Source organism: Xyrauchen texanus, chromosome 38 (assembly GCF_025860055.1).
Source record: "Xyrauchen texanus isolate HMW12.3.18 chromosome 38, RBS_HiC_50CHRs, whole genome shotgun sequence".
Taxonomy (NCBI): Eukaryota; Metazoa; Chordata; class Actinopteri; order Cypriniformes; family Catostomidae; genus Xyrauchen; species Xyrauchen texanus.
The window spans coordinates 28233569-28258494 of NC_068313.1; the positions used below are offsets into that span (position 1 = coordinate 28233569).

At 40.3% G+C, this 24926-nt stretch overlaps 1 pseudogene; it reads right to left on the reverse strand.

The window, feature by feature from the left end:
- The window catches only part of LOC127631927 (FRAS1-related extracellular matrix protein 2-like), a 121240-nt pseudogene that overhangs the window by 91274 nt on the left and 5040 nt on the right, over nt 1–24926 (reverse strand).

Genomic DNA, 24926 nt, shown 5'->3' on the forward strand with positions numbered 1-24926 from the left:
CTTAAACAGATCTATTTTTGCTGCCATTTTTCCCAAAGACAAACTGCTGAGATCTGATATTGTTTTGCCACATGACTTGGTGCATCAAAAGTTGAACACTTTACTGACAGTCTACAGTGTACTGAACTGAGATCAGTCAGTTTAAATTAAATTAAATTATGCATGGCATATAGCAAAGACAAGACACACAATCCACACAGGAGGACGAGGGTCGCAAAAGGTTATAATTCTAAAATAATATTTTAATTATTATGCATGCATCTTTTATGACCGCATACTAATTGAGAGACTACATGGAATAATGTTACTTTTAAAAACTAATTTGTCACACCACAGGACATTTTAAAATGAGATAGTGAGGGCAAAACATTTATTAAAATTGTAAAAACAATTCTGAAATAGTATACATACCTCCATAGAGACATTATGTTTTCTACCCATATTATCATTTCAAAAGCACATCCAAAAACAAAACTAAACTGTACTGTCTTTTCCACTGAATGCTTTTTTCCAAAAAGTCACAGCAGTAAATAGCTAGAAGTTTTAAATTACAATTTATTTGAGGCAGCCGTATGACAAGCATGGTGTGACAAGGCTCGCAGCTTTCAGAAGTTGCTCATAATCATTCCAAAGGATTGAGCCACTTCTCTATCTTTCATAACTCCTTCATGAGTTCCTCCTAGTCATTACAGCTCTTAAAATTCCTTTATCCCAAGGGAGAATGGAGGTGGGGGCAGGTAGGGAGTGCTTCACAGGTTGACTCCCTGTAGAAGATGCTCAACAGCACCAGCTGTCCACATCTCCCTCCACTGAGATCCATGCATCTGTTTTGACAGATGCCAGAACATACAGGCCAATCTGAAGGCACAAGACTATGTACAGCATGGTCCAAAAGTCTGAGACCACTAGTACAGAAAATGCCTCTATAATGCAATCTTTTTCTAATTTTAAGCTGAATTGTGTAAATGTATATTTTAAATGCACTGTAAAACTCTTAAGCTAATGCAAAAAACATGTAAATTAAGAATCTTAAATATGTATTTTTAATTTTACGTCAAAACTTTTGGTAACACTTTAAAATAGTTACATTTGTTAACATTTGTTAACGATATTAGCTTACATAAACTAACAATGAAAATTGTTTCACACTTTCACTTATTAATGTTGGTTATGTTGGTTGCAACATTAATATGTATTAAGCTAATAATGTTTTCATGCAATTTTTAATTACTTTTTAAATTAAAGTTATGTAATTTATTTGTGCTAACATAACATGAACTAACAATAAACAGTTATATTAAAGAAATTATATTAACTAAGATGAATAAATACTGTAAACATACTGTACATTGTTCATTGTTATTTCATAATACCTAATGCATTTATTAATGTTAACAAATGTAACCATATTATAAAGTGCTACCAAACTTTCCTTTAGATTTACCTAAAGCTTTAAATGAAAAAATCCAATATTTTCAATGTGGTCTCAGATTTTTGGACCCCACTGTAAAATATGAGTACATGAAAAAGAGCATGTGTTTGTGCAAGAACTGTTCTTTGTGAGTTATTCCACTGTCAAAAATTCTGCCGTCCAATACCTACACTGACATTTCACATTCTCTATTCCATACTAGGCAGCACAACACAATAAGACTTACATCTATCAGGACAATGGACGGGATCTCATTTATCTTGAAAACCTTACAGTACATCATTCTGATGGAGAGGTGACTATCGCATTCAGCACATGTCATTGAGTAGGAGGGTGAGAGACAGAGCAAAAAGGAAAGATAGAGAGAGAGAGGTGGAGGGAGGAAGGCTTGTCAGACTCAAGTCACAACGCCCAGGCTCAGCGGGAAGGTAATGTGAGACTGCAGCTTGGCCCTTGCTGTCAACAGCTCCTCAAAACAGGAGGAGGAAGAAGGTGGTAAGAATTGAAGGCCAGGAAAGCATAATGTAGCCTGGAAAGCATAGAAAGCAGGAAAGCATAATGTAGCCTGATGTATTGAGTGATAGTTCCAGGCTTTCAGATGCGGGGTGACAGCATGCCTGATGCACTGAGGCTTCAGAATGCACAAAAATGAGACAGTTTTGTTAGTAGGATTTTACCCTTGAAAACCAGGGGTAAACTTTTTAATAAACATTTATGAAAAATTGTGCTTTTACAAACAAACAAAGAACATTATTGTGTACATTCACAGTGCCAATGTCAAGGATTGAAATGTCAGTACTACGGTTGTAGTACTGACATTGTCCGGACGGACAACACAGCGATGATTGTGTACATCAACCGCCAAGGTGGCCTATACTCAGAAATGTCAGAAATCGCCTGCCGATCGCTCTGTCGTTGCGAGCCACTCATATACTGAGCCACCTCAACAGCACAGTGGTGACGCTCAGGTGGTCCAGCTGATTTGGAGTCGATTCTGTCAAGCACAGGTAGACCTGTTCGCTTCACGTGAATCCGCCCACTGCCCGCTCTGGTATTCTCTGACCGAGGCTCCCCCTTCGGGTAGGATTTACCACGGGACACGTCCAGATTACATACTTCTGACCAGACTCGGTAAGACCATATGTCGTATTCCCACTCTAAAGCCCCCCTTCCCTCTCTGGGCATGGTGTGGTCTCCACAGTGTCCTCCTCTTTGGAGGGACACACCCGACGTGGAACTTATATGGCCCCCAGCTTCTTTTTCTGAAAAAAGAAAAGAGGCCGTGACTGGGTCAGCCGGTCCTTATTTTTGGGCAGTTGACTTGTCCCCGAGGTTCAGAGGACCGTTTGGAGTTACATGATAGCCTGTGGCAACGAGGCACACAGAGCTCTGCAAGTCTGGCACCGCCAGTTGACGTAACACAGTTCAGTAGTTGTGGTGTTTTCCATAGGGAACCCTAGTGTCACTACATCGACACAACGTCAAGTGAGTGACAGAAGGAGAACGTCGGAAGTACATCATGTCTTCATAGCCACCGGAGAGGCCGCCTCTACCCTGCATGCCATGGCTCTCCTGCAAGTTCACCAAGCCAAGGCACTCAAAGATCTGCACCTGGGTAGTTCCGACCCCGACGTGCAGCAGGAACTGCGCTCTGCCACCGACCTCGCTCTCAGAGCCACAAAGGTCACAGCACAGGCACTCGGATGGGCAATAGCCACCCTCGTGGTCCAGGAGCGTCACCTCTGGCTGAACATGGTCGAAATGTGCAACGTTGACAAGGCACACTTTCTCAACGCCCCCGTCTCCCAGCTTGGCCTCTTCGGCGACACCATCGACTACTTCGCCCAGCAGTTTTCGGCAGTGAAGAAGCAGATGGCATATCTTGCCGCGGCACCGCCAAACCAGCACACCACGCCTGCTCGCCGAGGGCGCCCCACTGCGGCTAAACAACAGGTAGCTCCGCCTCAACCCGGGCCCAGCTCTCAGCCCCAGTGTCGAGCACCTTGCAGGTGGCGTATTCAGGACCCCTTCCAGGACCAGGAAAGCTTCGAAGCACTCCTGAGACAGGCGACCCAGGCAGTCAGACGTTCGCTGGTTCGCTCGTACGCAGTTGTCTCGCCTCCGGCCCCACGACTGCTCAGCCCCAGCAGGCCAGCGCTGACGAGTTCTGAAGATGCCTCACTAGGACCTCTTCCTCAGTCTCTAACCCACCCCCTGCCAGGTGCGCAGATGTAGGTAAGTGTTTTGAGTCTTTCTCAGCACCCAAGCCTCGGGACGCTCTATAACCTGCTCCCCCCACCGCAAAGCCCCGCCCGGTATATCAAAAGCAATCATCCCGTTAGTGCCCCTCGCGCGGAGTTTGGATACATGGCTTTCACTTCCTAATCTGTCGCGCTGGCTGGCCAGGACCATCCGACTCGGCTATGCAATTAATTTCGCCCAGCTCCCGCCTCGTTTCAACGGTGTTCGCTCCACTTCTGTGCGCGGCGAGAAAGCAAGCGCCTTACGAGCAGAGATCACGACCCTGCTCCTCAAGAATGCGATAGAGCCCGTCCCTCCAGCCAAGATGGAGAAGGTTTCTACAACTTCATCGTACCCAAAAAAAGCGGCAGGTTGCAGTGGGGGCAGTGGTGGCTCAGTGGTTGAGGCTCAGGGTTACTAACCAGAAGGTCGGGGGTTCAAGCCCCAGCACCACCAAGATGCCACTGTTGGGCCCTTGAGCAAGGCACTTAACTCCAGGTTGCTCCGGGGGGATTGTCCCTGTAATAATTGCACTGTAAGTCGCTTTGGATAAAAGCGTCTGCCAAATGCATAAATGTAAATGTAGGTTGCGATCAATCTTGGACCTGCGAGTTCTCAACCAGGCCTTACAGACTCCCGTTCAAAATACTCACACAGAAACAGATTCTTACCTGCATTCGACAGCTAGATTGGTTTGCGGCTGTAGACCTGAAGGACACATACGTCCACGTCTCCATTCTGCCTCAACACGACCATTCTTACGGTTCGCGTTTGACGGCCAGGCGTATCAGTACAAGGTCCTCCCCTTCGGCCTGTCCCTGTTCTCTCGCGTCTTTACGAAGATCGCATAGGCAGCACTTGCCCAGTTAAGGGAAGTGGGTATCCGCATACTCAACTACCTCGATGACTGGCTCATCCTGGCTCACTCTCGAGAGTTACTGTGTGCTCACCAGGTGCTCAGACACCTCAGCAGTCTATGGCTTCAGATCAACTGGGAACAGAGCAAGCGTGTCTCACCGCTTCAGCACTGGCTACAGACTCGTGTCCCGAGATGGGCATGGTGCCAGGGCACATACCGTGTGACAATGACCCCTTCTTGACATCAGACTTTCAACCCTTGGACAGACCTCTGCACCGTAGTTCCCTTGCAGTAAATTGGTTATGGTTAGGCTTAGGCTTAGGAGTAGGTGTGGGATTAACGGCTATAAAATATATATAAATTAATATATTGCAACAAATCATTGCTACTGTACATACATGTTTTTATATTGTTGAAATTTGGTTATGTTTAGAGGTTGGGGTAGGGTTAAGGGATCTAAAATATCAATAAAACAGTACAAATTTGCAAATATATAATCGATTCATGTAATAAAAAATAGTTTTAATGGATGAGTCAGAAGCTGTAAATACGTAAAACTTTTTATGCTTTCAAACATCCATATTGTACGTTTTAGTGTTTATAACATAAAAACATGTATGTTTAAATGTTACAAATATTAACATACAAATAGCTACATATATTAATGAGATCAGGCTGGCCTGACAAAGACCCAACTGGTTGAAACTTTATTTTTGTATTTTCTATTAAATTATACGGGAGCACTTTTTCTTCTTGTTTTTATAATAAAATGAAACAACACTGTAACACAGTTAAAGGATGGGCAAGGAGGAGGCGAGAACCGGCTTGTCAACATAAATAATATTTTAATGAGAAACTTAAACCAAAAGCACAAACATAAACACACATGACGGACATGCCCGTAATTCTCTCTCTCTGAACCATCGTCACCGGCCGCCTTTATCCCTTGCGCGCCTCATCAGGCCGATTGGGGACTGGGCGCGCGATATTCCGACCCGGCCCCACCCCCCTCCGCTCCACACTCCTCCCGGCGTTATCTCAGGCCGGGGTGCCACCGGCATGACGTACACCCCCCCCTATCCCTGGGGCGGGGTGTATCTTGTGTCCCGCGTGGTCAGCCCCGCCTTCCTCGCCCTGGGAGGAGACAGGAGGGGAAAAAAACAACCACAACAACAAAAAATAGGCGAGGGAAAAGGCCAACACGGTGCGAAAGAGAGAGAGAGAGAAGAGAGAGAGAAAAAGCTCACTCACTGGTTCTCTGATGCACCTTCGCGCGGTCCTCGAACACTCCTCCACACTCAGGCGGACGACAGCCGCTCCAACCCCGGGCGAACCGGAGTGAAACCTTCGACCCCCAGCGGGCAGAACGCGCCTCCGCTTTTCTGGCGGCAAATGGGGACACTCCTCCGCCCCTGGCAGCGGCTCTACCGCTCCGGGCGGTCGGAGAGTTTTTTCCCTCCTCCCCTCGCGGACGGCGGTCTTCCCTCGACCCCTCCGCGTCTCTGGGGACGGCAGGGCACTCCTCCGCCCCCGGCAGCGGCTCCCTCGCTCCAGGCGGTTGGGGTATCCAGTCCCCACTTGCCCCGCGGACGACGGCCGTACCCCGCATCCGGGCGGTCGGGCTACTCCGTCACCCGGCAGATGGCAGCAGCGCTCCCCAGGGTGGACGGCAGTGTCGAGGACTCTGCGACGGGCATCCCTCCTCCTTCCTGGGTTTCGGCACCAATGTAACACAGTTAAAGGATGGGCAAGGAGGAGGCGAGAACCGGCTTGTCAACATAAATAATATTTTAATGAGAAACTTAAACCAAAAGCACAAACATAAACACACATGACGGACATGCCCGTAATTCTCTCTCTCTCGAACCATCGTCACCGGCCGCCTTTATCCCTCGCATGCCTCATCAGGCCGATTGGGGACCGGCGCGCGATATTCCGACCCGGCCCCGCCCCCCTCCGCTCCACAAACACATTTTCACTGACCACTCAAATTTAAAATAGCTCTTTGTGAAATAACTACTAATTAAGACCAGCAGATTGATACAACTTCATTAAGATTGACTTGCAAAAAATATATTTATATCATAGCTTTTTTGATCAAATAAACATATATAATACAACATAAATGAATTCTCTACGTGTGTATTTATCTGATAAAAACAGAAAAAACAAGTCTCTGTGGACCACAGAGACAAACAAGATAATAAGAGTAAGACAGAGAGAAAAAGAAAAGGAAGGAATTGAAAACAAAAGCAAGGTGCAGGCAGGAATCTGTCATTGGGAACGTCTCCTCTACTGACTGACTGAGTGGATTAGAGGTTGGAGCAGACAGCTCCTCTAAAGCACCACAAACAACCCACAGGCAGTGCTTGAACTTGTGTGTGCTCAGGTAAGCTCGATTTACCGGGAAGGAGGAGTGAAATCAGAAAGAAAAATATAAGGGAGAGGTTCAGGTGGCTGCAAAAACAAACTTGCTAAAAAGTGGCCTCAGGCCTCCATGTCCATCGACTATACAAAAAAACGAAATGTCTATATCTGCACAGTTTCCATGGCTCGATCATTGGTTAGGTCAGGGTTTTCAACAAGGGGTCCATAGAGAAGATTTTCATGGCATTTCTAAGTTTTTAACTAATGGCTAAGCTAAATAACGAATCTTTTTAAAAATCTGTTGAGCATTAGAATGCCAAATTAAGGTCAGTTAGGAAACTCTGTGGCGCAGGGCGATGGGTCATCCTGGCACACCTTGCTACGTTAACAAATTATAAATATCTATCGACTCATCAAATTATATATAACCCGCCTACGCATCGTAGTGGCATAGCTGCAGCATCACAGTAACATGCAGCGTTTCTCCCTTCACCTCCCCAGCATCACCTGTCAAGATCTGCTATACAGTGTTGGGGATTTTATGTTTGTTCAGTAGAAGCAGCGCACTCCTCTGTCAGCAGCACATCGGTTCTGTGCAACTGCAGCAGCATATTTACTCATGTCAAGTAACAGTAGCAGCATGCGTAGAGCAGATCTAGTCTGCCAAGACCAAGACCAAGCCCATACCTTATATCTCATATATATATATATATATATAGAATAAAAAAAATATGTTTTACTGCTCCAATAGTTGTCCTAACTGAAATGCAGTAATGTTTGTTAAAGGAAAAGGTTCCCCAAATATTGGTGTCCAAACATGTAGGACTTTCTTCTATGAAACACAAAATGAGATGTTAGGCAGAATGTTAACCTCTGTCACCATTCACTATCACTACATATTTTGTCCATACAATTGAATGTTGACTGAGGCTAACATTCTGCCTAACATTTCATTTTGCAAAGAAAGCAAGCCATTTGAGTTTGGAAAAACATGAGTGTGGGTAAATAATGACAAAACTATCACTTTAATATTCTTAAAATAAAGTGGTACTGGGAAAATCTTGCAGTTTTGTACAGGATTGGCTGAAAGCTTGTCTGGGTTGTTTCAACTTTTGGGTCAATGGAAACTTTGAGGAGAAAGGTTAGAGAGTTTGCTGGCTTCAACAAAAGCAAACCACAAGTATCCACTCTTAGTTGATCTCCATTCAGCAACCTGACAGGTTGTGCTGCAAAGCAATTTGCCTCAAAGATTATGGCCGTTGTCATCTCCTATTCCTGAGTTGATCCTTCCTTAATACCATTTTTTAAAGGGCTGACAGCTTCCTTTATTCAGACATAAGCAAAAACCAATGCAGTGAAAATGCCCTATATTACTGTATAGAGAGCGCATTATTTCTTAAAATGCAAAAGGCCAAAACAAAGACAGAACTCTGTGGTTTGCCTCTGCGCAAGGAGGTTAAATGGGCCAATAGATTGTCTTTGTGAGGGCTGGGAAAACATTTATTGCAAAGCCGCAAATAGGGTACTTTCTCGAGATGGCTTAAGGTAACTGTCCATTTCAGCCTGCATTTTGCAGCATGGCAAGTAATATCTGTCATATTTTTGTGTGGCACTGCAAGTTAAAGCATTAGTTCACCCAAAACATTAAATTCTGTTGTCATTTACTCACCCGTCATTATGTTCCAAACCTGTATGACCCATTATTTTCTGTGAAACACAAGATGAGATGTTAGTTACAATTCACTTTCATGGTATGGAAAATTATTCAAATTAAAGTGTATGGTGACAGACTTACATTCTGCCTAACATCTCTTTTTGCTTTCAATGGGAGACAGAAAGTCACAGAATTGGAAAAATATTCATTTTAATTTCCCCCTTTTTTTATTTTAGTCTTTTATTTATTTTAGTCTAGTTTCTTTAACATCAAAATCTTTCTCATTCACTTTTTGAAACAAAACCACTTCTTCAGATACAAACGAAACTGGTTTCATCCAAATAATTCAAAAATTCAAAAATACTATAATTCCTATAGTAACCACGCAACATTTGTGTCAACGTTTGCAAACGTCATAATCCTCTGGGAGACCAATTTTATTACAAATGTTATCTGAGCCAAGGCACTTTTGCCATTGCTTTTAGGGCAGCCTTTTGAAGGATCTCATGCCAACTAACAGCATTCATTTGCAAAGCAATTTGAGCTCCTTCATAAAATTATTTATTCATTACTTCCACTAGATAGGATTTGGCCTCCATTAAAACTGGAGAAGGTCAAAGGTTATTGACAACAGATTCATTCTGACCTTCTCAACCACTTTGAAGCTTGAGTGATGATTTTTTAAGCAATTAAAATCAAATCACACTTTATGAAACAGCTATTACATATACAACTGGATACACACACAAATTCAATATAAAAGGCTGTTGTGTAGTTACATTTTCTGACACTATTTCAATTACCATTATTTTTACACTTCACCTACACATTTACACACCACTTATGTGTTATATGCATAATATATAATATATTGTATTTTGTACATTCAGTGTATACCGTATATTATATATTGTGTGCTATGTCATGAGTATCTGATACAATCAGGGTTGGGGAGTAACGGAATACATGTAACGGAATTACGTATTTAAAATACAAAATGTGAGTAACTGTATTCCACTAATTACAATTTAAAATATAGCTGCAAGCAGCGATGACAGGCCCAAGCACCATGGGTCCATTTCCACTCAGTGGCTTTCGGAAAACAAAGCAAGATGGACACAGCAGCAACTCAACATTAATGTAAACACGGACCCTAAACATACAATGTGTAATAGATATATGCCACCATTCCAGTTTGACTACAACTTCATGTAATTTAATCCACTGCCATGACAACACTATTAAAGTGACACACTTCCTTCCACCAGTTTGTGGCGATACAGTTTAGGACAAGCTCCCACCCCTGACAGTTTGTAAAGTTGCATATCTCAGCAACTACATCCTGAGTAAAAAGAGCATGAAAGGCAATTTCTCAGGGCTCCATGATTTCAGCTAAAATCATAATTGTCGATTATTGCCCTTGATATTGTAATCGTGATTATTAATGTCCATTAAAATAATAACTTACCGTGATGTCACAAAAGTAAGCAACCGTGTGGTTCTTCGGAATAACAGATTTCAATGGTGGATATGAGCTGCACTCCAGTTTCTTTAAAGCATAATCTTGTATTGTATTGTATTTTATATTGTAATAATGTTTGTTAAGGTAAGGCAAATAAAACATATTTTAAATGGATGTCTATGGTATGGAATAAATTAAATTATTAATTAATGTACAGTAAATAATATGGCATATTCAATATTCAAACATATTAACAGCCGATTTAAATTGACCAAGTTACTCTGTCCAGTAAGCCCTTTCATGGAGAGACAGGGTACATTTCAGTTTATATTTTTTACTATATTTTATTTATATAAAATGTAATAAATATGTTTATGAATATATTGTTCATGATATAATATGCATTAATGAATGTTAATTAATGGAACCTTATTGTAAAGTGTTACCAAAATAATTTATTAAATTTAAGTATTTGAATAAAAGAATGACTCAGTATTTTATTGAATACCCTCATAAAAAAAGAAATGCCCTCATAAAAATAACAAATGCCCCTAAAATTAAAACCAGTGGGCAATTATTGCCCCTTTATGCTGCACAATAAATGTTTTTTTTTTTTTTCATAATTATTTGCTAATTTTTGTAAATCTCACTGGTAAATAAAATAAGTACATTTTACTCAACTTTTTCAAAGCGGGTGTTCCCAACATGCACTGAGCTTGAATAATTAATGAGCTTGCTTGCTGTCACTATTTGCACGTTTATTTACACCATTTACCATAGTTAATTATGTTGTGCATTTGCTAAATCTTTGTTTTGTGCAGTCTGAAATAAATGTTCTATTCAAAATTACCCATTCATGATCAAACAAATTATCTGCTGATTGTCACTGTTATTCAGTTTTGTGCACAAAGTGTTGAGGTCTGCATGGATAGCTCTATTGTTTCTATCACCAATAATGCAAGGTAATGTTGTCTCAGTAAAAACAGCATGAAAAAGTAAATTTCTCACATCATATTGGAGGTTGACCGCACAGCCTGGTGCAAGCTACCTAGGTCAATACCGAATGTCCAGAGACAAGGACAAAGTTGTCCTTCTCGATGCCCCGGTTTCGCCTTTTGGCTTATTTGGTGACGCTATGAATGTAGTTATCACCAGGTTCCAGGAGGCAAAAAGTCACGAGGAAGCCTTCGGGCAATTCCTTCCTCGCCGCACTCAGGGGGAGGGGCCGTCGGCCACCCAGCCCCGCTCCTTCTAGAAGGGAGGCTCAGAAACAAAGCGTGGCGAGTCCTGCTCCCCCTTGTAGAGACTGGGGACCGGCTCGTCACCCTCAGCAGCCCCCAAAGCAAGACCTTAGAGCAGTAATTTCCAAGAGGAAAAAGCCCTGACTGTCTTGTGCCCAGCCTTGTGGGGGTAGCCCCCCTTGGGACGGGGTGCGTGTATCATCCACTTCGAACCTCCCGATACCCCCATGAAAACGCTCCATTCCCGCTGCCACTGGTGTTTCGGGAGTTAGAGGCTTCCAGCGAAATGTTGGGTGTACCGTTGCTTCCAGCCTTAGTCCAGGACACGGAACACTCGACATCCCCTCAACAGGAAGTGTCAAAATTAATACCCATCTCAGAGAACCTGGCAGCATGGAACCTTATGCCAGGTATTTCTATGTGGGTCCTAAGAACATTAGAAAAAGGCTACAGAATTCAATTTGTTCACCGTCCTCTGCGTTTCAACGGTGTGGTTTCCACTACTGTAAAACTGGAGCAAGCATGTCTACTGTGGAAAGAACTGTAAAATCTCTGTCAAAGGCACCATAGAACATGCTTCCCTATCCAGAGAGTCAGGTTAATACAGCAGATACTTCCTGGTTCCCAAGAAGGGTGGGGGGTTGCGTCCGATCTTAGATCTTCGAGGCTTGAATCACTCAGTCAGGGCGTTCAAGTTCAAGATGCTAACTATCAAGACGTGTCCCAAATCCAACATCACAATTGGTTGGTCACGATCGATCTCATGGACTCATACTTTCATATAGAAATTCTGCCACAACACAGGAAGTTCCTGAGGTTCGCTTTCAGGGGCGAAGCCTTCCAATATTGGATTATTCCATTTGGCCTAGCCCTATCACCCCGCACTTTCACGAAATGCATGGATGCAGCACTGGCTCCTTTGCGACTCTGGGGCATCCGCATTCTGAATTACATAGACGACTGGCTGATACTAGCACAGTCTCAAGAACTGGCAGTTCAGCACAGGGATATTGTCTTAGCTCATCTGGTTTCTCTGGGTCTGAGACTCAACCTCAAAAAGAGCGTTCTCTCTCCCACTCAGGGAATTACCTATCTGAGTGTTGTATGTAATTCAATCACGATGCGGGTTGATGGCTGTATTTCTGGCCCTGAAATACTTCCTACAGCATTTGAGAGACTGCCATGTCCTGGTGCGGGTGGACAACACATCAGCAGTCTCTTACATAAATCATCAAGGAGGTCTACGTTCACGCCAGCTGAACACGCTGGCACGTCAGATTCTCATTTGGGCAAGCTCCTGTCAGTCAGGGCAGTTTATATCCCTGGATACCTGAATGTGGGAGCAGATTTACTGTCCAGACAGAAAATACAGACGGGGGAGTGGAACAAATCTGGGTGAGATTTTACAGGGCAGAAGTGGACCTCTTTGCCTCTCAACAGACCCCTTTACTCAATGTCCCCTTTACTTCTCTCTGAGTCACCCAGACCCCTAGGTCTGGACGCGATGGTTCATAAATGGTCCAGAATGCACCTCTATGCATTTCCCCTGGTTTCTCTGCTCCCGGGAGTCTTGCCCAGAGTTCGCCAGCAAGGGTTCTGCCTCTTACTGATAGTGCCGCGCTGGCCGAACAGGGTATGGTTCTCAGAGATAATGTCTCTGCTCGACGGCTCGCCTTGGGCGATTCCGGACAGGAGGGACCTTCTGTCTCAGGCGCAGGGGACAATATTTCATATCTGGCCCGAGCTGTGGAACCTTCATGTTTGGCCCCTGAAGGGTACCAACTGAGGGACACTGGGCTTTCACCTGAAGTTATCGAGACCATTCTAAGTGCTAGGGCTCCCTCTACTAGAAGAAGTTATGCCAATAAATGGGGTGTCTTTGAAAGATGGTGCAGTGCACCTAATGCAGATCCAGTTAACTGCCAGATTTCTTCAGTTCTGGACTTTCTGCAGGAAAAATTGTCAGCAGGCACATGCCCCGCCACTCTCAGGGTTTACGTGGCCGCTCTTTCGGCTTGCCATGCCTTGATTTACGGGGTGCCGTTGGGGAGACATACTCTGCTCGCTCACTTTGTTCGTGGAGCCATGCAACGGAGACCTCCTGCTAGGACCAGGATCCCTTCATGGGACTTAGCAATAGTCCTTGATGGTCTGGATGAGACCCCCTTCGAACCTTTAGAATCAGCGTCTGATAAACTTCTGACTCTCAAGATGGTTTTTCTTATGGCAATTATTTCTCTAAAAAGAATTAGGAATCTACAGGCCCTGTCTGTCTTGCCAGCCTGCTTAGATTTTGCCTCAGGAATGGTTAAAGCAAATTTGCACCCTCATCCTGACTACCTGCCTAAGGTTCCTTTCTCGACTGTACATCCGGTTACTCTCGAAGCCTTCTGCTCCCCGCTGTTTACAACGTCGGAGTAGGAAAGACTGCACGGACTTTGTCCAGTTGGAGCCATCTGACTTATGTCCACCGCACTAACCAGTGGCGTAAGTCAGGGCAACTATTAGTTTGCCATGGGGGCCGCAGCAGGGGGGTGGCCGCCACCAAGCAGACTATGTTGCATTGGGTGAGGGACGCTATTACCCTGACCTACGAGGTGCGTGGTCAAGCTTCGCCAGTAGGTATCAGGGCTCACTCTACCAGAGGAGAGTGATGTTTGTGATGCGGCAGGCTGGTCCTCACCGCACACATTCATAAGAATTTATACTTTGGATGTTCATGCCACTCTGGGCTCTTATGTCCTTGAGTCAACATCACAAGCTCATGTCTGAGACCTCTCGCGCTCTTGTGAGCACAACTACACAACTGTAAGGGGTCCGGACATCCACAGTGCCCCGGCGTGGGTATTCTCGTTCCCAAAGTAGTAAATCAGTGCACCATCAAAGTGTAGCTTTTTGACAGGGAACTTCTCGGGTTACATAACTGTAACCACTGTTTCCCTGATAAAACAAGCTAAATTTCACAGACCACATCTCAAAGACTGCAAGATTATGTAGATTCACAATCTACAATATCAGGAAAATAAGACCTTTCCTTCTGAACATGCCTCACAACTGCTTGTTCAGTCACTTGTCATAACTAGACTGGACTACTGTAACTCCCTCATTGCAGGCCTTCCTGCATGTGCATGTGAAGCTGACTCACTCTCTGTCTTCAAAAAACGGCTAAAAACACATCTTTTCCAAGAGCACTTAACCAGTCACTAAAAAAAAAAAAAAAAAAATATTTTTGCACTTAAATCTGTTTTGAATGCTATTCTAATGCTAGTAAAACTTTGTAGTATGGCACTATTCCTACAAATGTCTCCTTAAGATGATTCGCTTATGTTTTCCTCTTTTGTAAGTCGCTTTGGATAAAAGCGTCTGCCAAATGAATAAATGTAAACGTAAATAAAAGTGGAACAAGATGCTGCGCTTCATTGCTGCACTGGGATGCCCCAGGACTGCTCTTCAGACAAAATACCTGATGAATTGACCAGAATTTATAGCCTCTGCTGGTGACATCATTGGATGCACCTGTAGCAGGGCTATAAATAGATGCGTCACAGGTGCATCCAATGATGTCACCAGCAGAGGCTATAAATTCTGGTCAATTTCCTTGACGTGTTGCACACATATTCACAGCTGGTCACACCTAAAGTTGTTCCCAAAGCGCTAAATCAAGGCAGCATCTCGTTCTGCTTTTATCAGGGAACAGGGGTTACAGTTAAGTAACCCGAGACGTTTCTTCAGTATTAATTTTCCTTTGCCACCACGGACAGAGTTGGATAATAAACAAGCATCCGGGCATTCAGACAGTTTAAAAAACAGCTTAAAAATAGGTCTGAACAGCATCTGCTCTCTGCCTCACATTACTTCAGGTGGATTTTTCACAAGCGACAACATTGGCAAACAAAAGTGCTAGCTAATGTTTATTTAGCAAGTTTCAATTTAAATAGAAATTAAAAATAGAGGCTAGCTGCCTGTCCGTGGAACATTCATGTCATTTTCTCCAGAAATAACTAGCATTACTCCACCAAATAAATGCTTCGTAACTAAAACGTTTTGACTTTCAATAGAAAATATAGACAACACATGTTAAATAACGTTCTTACCTTGCAACAATCACCTCAGTTTTTAATTTGAAGCAGTAAATCCAAACACTGGAGTAAATCTCTTGTGATATCCCCCATGTCTCCTCCCAAGCAGATGAAGGATAACGATGATCCCATTGTATGCTACGCCTAAAGGATGTTTTTTATTTTTATATTTACATTTTGTTTTCTCTGGTCTTTGGCTCTTGATGAAGGCTGAAAAATCTGATCGCTGTCACTGCCTTCCGCCATGTTTTCACACAAAATAAAACCCATGCTGTGGCTACATCAGACTGTTGCTAACTTTGGTTGATGCTGGACAGTATTTACTGTGAGGTTTCCAAATCGAGGTAATCAAAAACGGTTTTAATAATAATTAACATTTGAAACAGTCTGGAATTTTACCATGGTTTATCATGAAACAGTACTAAATAAAAAATAATCTCTTATCTCTTATATTTGAATAAATTCTGAAAGGGGTGTGAAAACAAAAGGGGAATGCACATTTGTGCACTCAACTATACAGTATATACTGTATAATAAACACCCGATTAATGAGTTGCTTTGGCAGCTGTCTTTGGCTTTTTGTCTTGTTTATGAACAATTATCTAAATCAAGCATTTCTGTGATGTGGCAATTCAAATTTTTAAATTTAGGAGCCAATGGTTCCTTAGTCATTTATTTGAGTCTGGAGCCCTGGTTTCAATAAATTAATTTGAATTTTAAAGCAAAATCAACTAGTAGAACTGAAGAAAAAATTATCCCTCGATCCAACTTGAAGGCCAATACAATCACTGTTAATAGGCTACTAGCCATGATTTGTTTGTCACTTGATCAATATGATTAATAATACTTGGATCCTACGTCCAAATCCTGACGAGGAAGCATTTTCCACTTGTATGAAAGTAGCATGTCACTGTTATAAAAATATGCCTGACATTTAACAAGGACAGAGTTAATTCACAAAATTACGTACATCTGTATTTCTATTCTTCTAATTCACTGCATAAAGTCCATTACCACTACCAACGTCTTATGAATGTGCTGTCTTTGTTCATATAACTGATGCTTGACAAATGTGGACAATATAATAGGACGCCAGTGGTGCAATAACCGGAGAAGTATCTCAGAATTGAATTCCATTTGAACCAGCCCATTTGCCCTTTGTGCCTGCAATTTTGCCAAACCCTCTTGTGCCTACACTTAGCGCATGCTTGCACGAAAAAAATCAAATCTTCATGGTCATGCCCACTAACTTTGTAAGCTATGCTTAGCACTAGTGCTCTTTAAAAGGTCCCGTTACAAGGTTAATGTACATTTTAGATTTTACCACATGGATATAATTCTGTTGCATGCGAAGTCTGAAAGTATCCACTTATAAATATAAATACCATGTTTTTTTTTAAAGTGAAATAAGAAAGAGAACTTCATATCCAAAAAAAAAACAACTGCCACAAGACACGAGGACATCTTTGCTTCTTCAGAAACAATTGAATCCCATTGTATAACTGCCAAACTACAGAAGGCAAAAACGCCACTTACCAATGCCACTGTATTACACAGGCTCTTTGTGCTGGTCAATTGACTCGATTGAAATTGAGCAAATTAATCATCTAATTAGCATGCACCTTGAACAACAGTAGTAAATGCCAAATCCATAAAATCAGCCAGTCTTCTTCATCTAATGCTTTTATTAAATAAAGTAAATGTTTGACAAATAAACCTACTGGGGAAGTGTCCAAACTCATACTGCAGAGAAGCTATGAATGGGTTTGATCGACCTAGCCCACGTGAAAAGCTTCTATTTAGCTTTCTCTCAAGAATTAAAGATAAATTACTATACAACCATCTTCAAAAAAACATCAACTGTATGTAAGTTTCTTACCCATAGCTGTGCAAAAGGGCATTTGCTTTAATCTAATAATTCTAGTGTGGCAACAGAAGACTAAGTGTGGGTGGTGAGAGCATAATTATTTTTTTATATTCATGGGAATAACAGAAACAATGTCATCAAAATTCTGCATGTTTCTTTAAAGCCATGGCGTAGGAGAACAACGAACAGGCTGTCAAGAGTGGTTCACAAACTCTGAAACCCAAATATGAAAATAGTGTGATCATTTACCACCCCCATGTCAATCCAACCCCACATTACTTTCTTTCTTCCGTGGAACACAAAAAGAGATCTTAGGCAGATTGTGTGTGCTTGAGTGTGTTTCCCATACAAAAATATTTGATTGTGATGTACACAGTCAAGCTCCAAAAAAAGACAAAACGTACCATGAAAGTATCATAAAAGTAAAAGTTTGTGCAATTATATATATAATTATATTCCATGTCTTTTTTTTCTAAATTTAAGTTGCTGTTCATTTATAATCTTCCCATCTGCCTTACCTCACAAATCTCAATTGCAGTTTTATTTTCTGGTCATGTGACAAGTGAGGACCAATGGCTTGGCATCTATGTAGTCAAACCAGGTGTGACACATCTAAAAGCACCATTTTATTAACACAAGTAAAAATTAGATTTCCGGCAGAGTGGAAGATTATCAGTGGACAACGACTTCAATTTCAGGATTTTCATTAAAAAAAATCTATCACATGGCTTAAAAAAACTTTATGATACTTTTATTGTGGTGTTTTGTCCTTTTCTTAAGCCTGGCAGTATAAATCACCATCCATTTTGATTGTATGGAAACGATCAGCTCCGACATTCTACCTAATTCTAATTTTGTGTTTCACAGATGAAAGAAAACAATTCAGGGTCAGAACGGCATTAAGGCGAGTAAATTATAAACCATTGCTTTTAACATTTACTCAAAACCCATTAAAACAAGCAATCACTTTTCGCATTCCACTTGAAGCCTTTAATGTTTTCAAGCGGGCTGTACGTACAAACAAAGAAGCACAACAAGTAGCACTACAGCTATACAAGAGAATGAAAGACGGAAGAAATGGAGCTGATTTGTGTAAAAAGTTCACTTATCATTCTGAGGTTCAAACTAAAACAATCCATCATACAACTTATCTGCATTTCCTACTTAGCCTAAAAAAGACAGTTATTAAGACATTCCCCCTTCAGAAGACATATTATGGCTGCTAAATATAGATGAAAGTTTTCATCTCACAAGTGATCTTCAAAGTGGAGCGCTTGTTTCTTACATATCAGCTCAAATTTTATTTGGCACCAAAGCACTAAACCCATAATAATGCATTCTGGGAAGTGCATATGGCAGGTTTATAATTGGATAGTTTCGTTGAAACCATCAGTAACAGTTTTAGATAGACAACTGCCAAAGCTGCATTCAGGTTTTCCTCCACAATATGCCAATGTGTCAATGAAAAGACATCCCAGTAGGAGAAAACCCATCCTCTATGGATTGTAGTTATTACTCTTGCAAAGTCACACCCTCACTTGCATAAACTTGGTGAATGATGATGCACACATTTATCATTTAAACATCCTGAGGCCAAAATAATAAATAGAGACTTAAATATCCTACCACTATCTTCAATGGAAAAGTAGAATATGTCGCTTGTGGCATTGTCTCCGTCTCGAAGCACGTAGCAAATATGCATGTCATCGATGTCAGCTGAGGGAGGAAAAATTCAAACAGATGAGTGTGCCTTTTTCTAAACTGTATTAGACCTTAAACTAAATAGGTGTTCTCTTTATTGCTTAATCTAGATAAATGCGATATAATCAACATCCATTTTATTTAATATTTTATGCTGTCAAGAGCTAATTATAAGTTGTCAGTAAATGTTAGAATGATTATACAATAAGTAAGGGGTAATGTACAGACAACCTGCCATTATCGCAAAATAAACCCCTTCAGCGTTATACGTGGTCTATTTGTCAGGGTTTATTTTGCGAAAATGATTGGCTGACTGCACATGCTCTCTAACTAAACAAATACCACATATATTCAGCCAAAAGTTACAGGAAACTTATAATAAGCTCCTGAAATGTACAGTAATGACCAACTGACTGAACCTTATTTCACTTTTTAAATGCCTACACCAAATAAACAAATGGACTTGAAACATTGATTTGAGTCAAAATTAGTAACAGTATGTGAAACAAAAGAGACATAGTGATATGAGCAACATGAAACTCGCAAAACTATGTAGAAAGTTCCAGCAGGGGCGATTCAACGATTTCAATCTCAGGGGGGCTTGGCCCCCAATGACACTATTAGATGTGCTTATTTAATGTATTCCACTCTTTAGCAGATTTTTTAGCCAGTTTACATCATTCAAGATAGCTGGCTAATATTCAGTCATCATTTTCTACAATAAACACACTTATAAAGTTACTAAATTACACTGAAACTGTTTAAAGGATAATAAAAAACGAAAATAAAAAAAAATAAAAAAAAAGAATATATATATATATATATATATATTACATTTATTAACAAATAAAAAAAAATTGTTTATTGTAGAATATCAATAATTTTGCACCTACTGTAGATTTAATCTTATTCTCCTGATGTTTCTATGTATGTCATTAACTCGTGATTCAAGTTTTTTGAATTCATTCAAAAGAGAAAATCACTCCAAAAAGAGAATTTAATAGAATAACCCTGGTAAAATAAAGGTATAATAAAAACATAAATATATATATATATATATATATATATATATATATATATATATATATATATATATATATATATATATTTATATGTACATGTGATGAGGAGGAGGGCATGGCAGGACCATGATGGAGCACGGCCAGCACTGAATCAGCCGATTAGCAGGAGAGCGAGATAAAGGGGGCCAGAGACACAGGTTTGAGAGAGAGACGCAAGCGGCTGCACAGCACGCTTGTTTATGATGGTTTTAAGTATACCATTAAAGTTTATGTTTTCTGTTCATCCAGTTCCTGCCTCCTATTTGCCCATCCTTATATTGTTACATATATATATATATATATATATATATATATATATATATATATATACTTATACAGGGTTGGGAGGGTTACTTTTTAAATGTATTCCACTACAGATTGCAGAATACATGCTGTAAAATGTCATTTGTAATGTGTTTCGTTACATTAATCAAGGTCAGTAACATATTCTAAATACTTTGGATTACTTCTTCAGCACTGGTAGAATTTTTCACTTTTTTTTACTCTAAAAACTCTGCCAATACAGTAAGACAAAATATACATGTTAAAAACATTCTCTGAAAAACCTAAATATCTTATGCAAAGTTGTTTCTAAAACAAGATTAATCAAATTAATGTGGTTTTAAGGATTTTTAGATATTTTTACAGGAAAACAATGCAAAAATTATCATCAAGAATATGATTTTTGCCCTAATATCAAAGATCTTACTAGAAAAAAAGAAATTATGATCCAACATGAATTTTCTTGATAAAAACATGATCATGTCTGGTAACACGTGCATGTAAAATGGCTAGAAATAGCATTTTAGCTTAGCGTAAAGCTGACAATTTACACATGGTTTATTTCTATTTCTTCTGCTCCAAACGTACTTTGATCGCATCATTTATAATATTTAAATGTTTTCCAACTGAAAGGACTAAATATTAAATGAAACAAATTAATGAAGCAATGTAATCTCTTCAGTAATCCAAATACATTTTTAATGTAACTCTATTCTAATTACCAATTATATAAATTGTAACTGTAGTGGAGTTATATTTTGTATTTTAAATAAATAATCCTGTTACATGTATTCAATTACTCCCCAACCCTGTACATACATATATCACCATGCAACATATATATACAGTATATTACATACATATATGACTTTCACTACCGAAACAAGTCTAATTATAGGCAACTTTATTAAAATCACTGTGTCTACTAAGAGACTTTATCTGTGTTTTAATATCATAAGCATTTTCCCCTGCAAATAACAACAAAGCATATCATAATTGAACTGCTATTCATGACCATCAAGGAGTATACCAAAAAAGACAACAAAGCCTAAAAATTATTACAGGATTTATACGTCCTGATGTCATTGTAATGTTATTAGTCACTTTACTCTTAATTCATTCATCCCCTTTCTCTCCTTGTTAAATGAGATTACCGAACTAAACGAGTGGCATGCCTCCTCTCTGTCAATCGGTAACAGAGGCTGCATCCAGAAACAGGAAAATGGTGCCTTTGGAGGCTGTATACGGAGGATGAAAATAAGATGCTTTTCCAACTTTTTGGAGACCAGTTTCCTTAAAGTCAGCATGAAATGAAAATTCACCCCATCTATTTTCTAAATGCTTGTTATTGAACTTATTGTGAATGATTCGTCCATGCATGCATTTTTTGTATTGTTTGTTTTTTTGACCTTGTAATCTTTAATCAAAAGGTAATAACTCGATCTTCCGGTAAAACAACAGACTTCTCTCTGGTGACGTAGGACTTCTCCAATCATTTATGACACTTTTTCACTGCACGTTACGGTTTGACTCACCACAACTCTACTCGCTTTATGTTTCTGAGCTTGCATTTCCACTGCAGATTAGTGCCATCTCAACGTGGGTGGGATTATAGGCTGATCGTGACATCATCTTAAACATGACACAAACTGACCAAAACAATAACACGACCGCTAGCTGTTAGCTACTAGCTCATTGTGCTGCATAAAGCAGGTGATGCATGGTGATTTTGCACGAGTGTAACAGTTAAATTGGCTTGGTTGAAGCAAGCTTCCAGTAGCTGGTCAACTAAATAAAGTGAAGCTTTCAAGCAGAATATAGAGTTAACGTAACAAAACGTACCATCCTCCATCATGGCTGAGTCCCAGGCACTCTCCGTCCTATTGCTTGCCGGTTTAGATACCGTCCATTTGGTCGAACCGCTTCCACTTTTCCTTGATGGTTCTGTAGTCACTTTTAAGTTTATTTGTGTATTTTTTGTACTTTTCCCTACACTGTTGGTAGGTCCGGTGGTAGTTGTGTGCAGCTAACACTTCCTGAGAGACCTTTTTCGTTTCGCTCATCGCTAACGAGTGGACCGCGGCGTGGTTTTGCGTACAGCCATTTCATTTTTCACAATTCGAAAGTCATGTAAACAAATGATACTGTTATTGCTGTTGCTAACTTTAAAACTAGTGGCTTGATGTCGCGTGTCGGAAATCCAGTGACGCTGGAAGTGACGATTCTCCATGACCAATCAGTGATCTGCAGGATTTTGATGTCACATTTAGTATCAGCTCAGCTCAGGATCAGGTACCAGGTACCAGGTACTATCCACAGTGGAAAACCCCCAAAAAGTGAGCAGAGTCGAGTTGAGTCGAGTTGTACCATGCAGTGGAAAAGTCCCATTCGTCTGCTTTAACCCCGCCCCTTTCTTATAAATACCACAACCTTGAGTTGAATGAAGTGTCAATCATTGGCGAAGATGGTCTGTTTTCCTTAAAATCTATCAATCCTTAATCCAAACTTCCTTGGTTATGGGTCAGCTGGCTTGAATTTACATTTTGAATAAGGACGAATAATGGCGAATTTGCGGTTGTGTTCGAGACATTTCATGGCTGAATTGCTGAGGTGATCACAAATTAATACAATGCTTCGGATGCAGTGTTTTTTCCTTTATATTTATTTTATTTTAATACAAAATGTTAAAATATTGTTATCTTTTACTTACTCGTTTTTCAACGGCTAAGACCACGATGTGCGTTTATGTTGTCAGTTTGATCATAAATGTGTTGAGATCGCTGCTCAATTTCACCAATAATGGAAACTGCAAACTCGCATTCAGATCTGCCTCCGTTCCGCTATAAAAGGCCTATATTTTCACAATCCAATCAACAAACAATGGATAAACTCAAATCCTCACCCTAATTTTATTTCTTGTTCGATAAGCAGCTTCACTCGGAAAAAAGTCACAATATGGAAGTATGTCTGTCGCAACTTCTGTTTAATGCGGACTTTAGGAGTTCCATTAATTCAAAACAGCTGTCAGTTAAGCCATTAACTCTATAGGAAGCAAGGCAGCAAGTCAGCTGCCTACATTTTCAGATCCAGCCAATGACGCTGATCCTCACTCATTCATAAACCGAATGAGTAAATTGGGCATATTCGTTCAGTGGTTCAAATCAATGATATGCTCCTTCACAGCCCACAATCCAATGCTATTGGATCGCACTTAAGTCAGTCTTTACAGGTTAGAAAACCCACCAAAGGCAAAGTGCCTCGCGCTTCAAACAAGTGCAGTCACAGTGTTGCATCTGCAGCTGTTAGAACACTTATTTACAGATGTTACAGATTTTAGGGGGGCTGAAGCCCACCTAAAAAGTGTCTAGTAACGCAGAGGGCACCAAACTGCATTATGTCTGAGCTTCATCAATTGGAGAGGGTTTAATTTAGAGTGGAGAAATCCGTGGTACATCAATTCTCTTCTGAACGAAGCTGGCACCCATCCATTAATTCCTTCATCCCCCTCTCTTTTGCTTAAACCTTGGAGTGTATTTCATGCAAGTGGTGGTTTCTGAGAGGGTCTTGCATCTACAGCCTATCTAGCCTATCATCAATATTTGATGCCAAAACATTTATCTTCAAAAGGGCCGTTTCATAAAAATGTCAACCCATCATTTTCAAATGCCCACAAGGGAGCAGCAACTTTATTTATTGTCAGTGGCCCAGACCAACTTGACATTTACAAGTTTTTACAACTCTAATCACAAAGGCCTTTTAACTCTCCAGACCACATAACTGTTGCATTTCCCTATCTCTGGTGGGAAATATGATTTGAGGCATTAATGACATAATATTCATCTTTTTCAATGCCAAAACATTTAGTTACAAGTGTTGTTGACACCATTTATTTTAAGCAATGTGTGGCTCTTTTTCAAGACAAATAAATATTCTTTTTTAAAGTATGACTTTCTTTCTTTCGTACAACACAAAAGATGTTAGACACTACGCCTGTTACACTGCAAAAATATTTTTGTTTTTCCAATAAAAATATATACATTCTTACATCTCTACATATCTAACATTCTTAAAATAAGAACTTCTGTCATGTTTTTAGAGAAATCTTATTTAGCCATTTAGAAAATTTTGCTATGTGTACACTTGTGTATATACAGTATTCTTTTATTATGTTTATAATTTTTACTATTTTTAAACTTTTATAAAATTATACTTAATACTTTTTTTGCAGTGTAGCCACAGTCACCATTCACTTTCATAGCACTTCTTTTTTTTTAACCATACAATGAAAGTGAATGGTGACTGATGCTATCAGACCTAACATTCTTCCTAATATCTTCTTTTTGTGTTCCAATAAAAAAAGGTTTGGAACAACATGAAGGTGAATAAATAATGACAGAGTTGTACATTTTTGGATGAACTATTCTTTTATATTATACAGGCCTTCTGTAAATTTTTCTGCCATGTGCAATGTTAAAAGATCATGTTTATCATCAAAGTTTATGTGTTAGTATAGCATTTTAATGCATAACACTGATACATCTCTGCATCTGACACATTTTTAATTTGCAATGCTAGAGGATCATGTTTATGTTAATACTTTATTCTCACATTCGTTATGTTAATAGAATTTTCACACACACAACATTGTCACACATGTGTGTCAATTTAACTTGAAAGTAA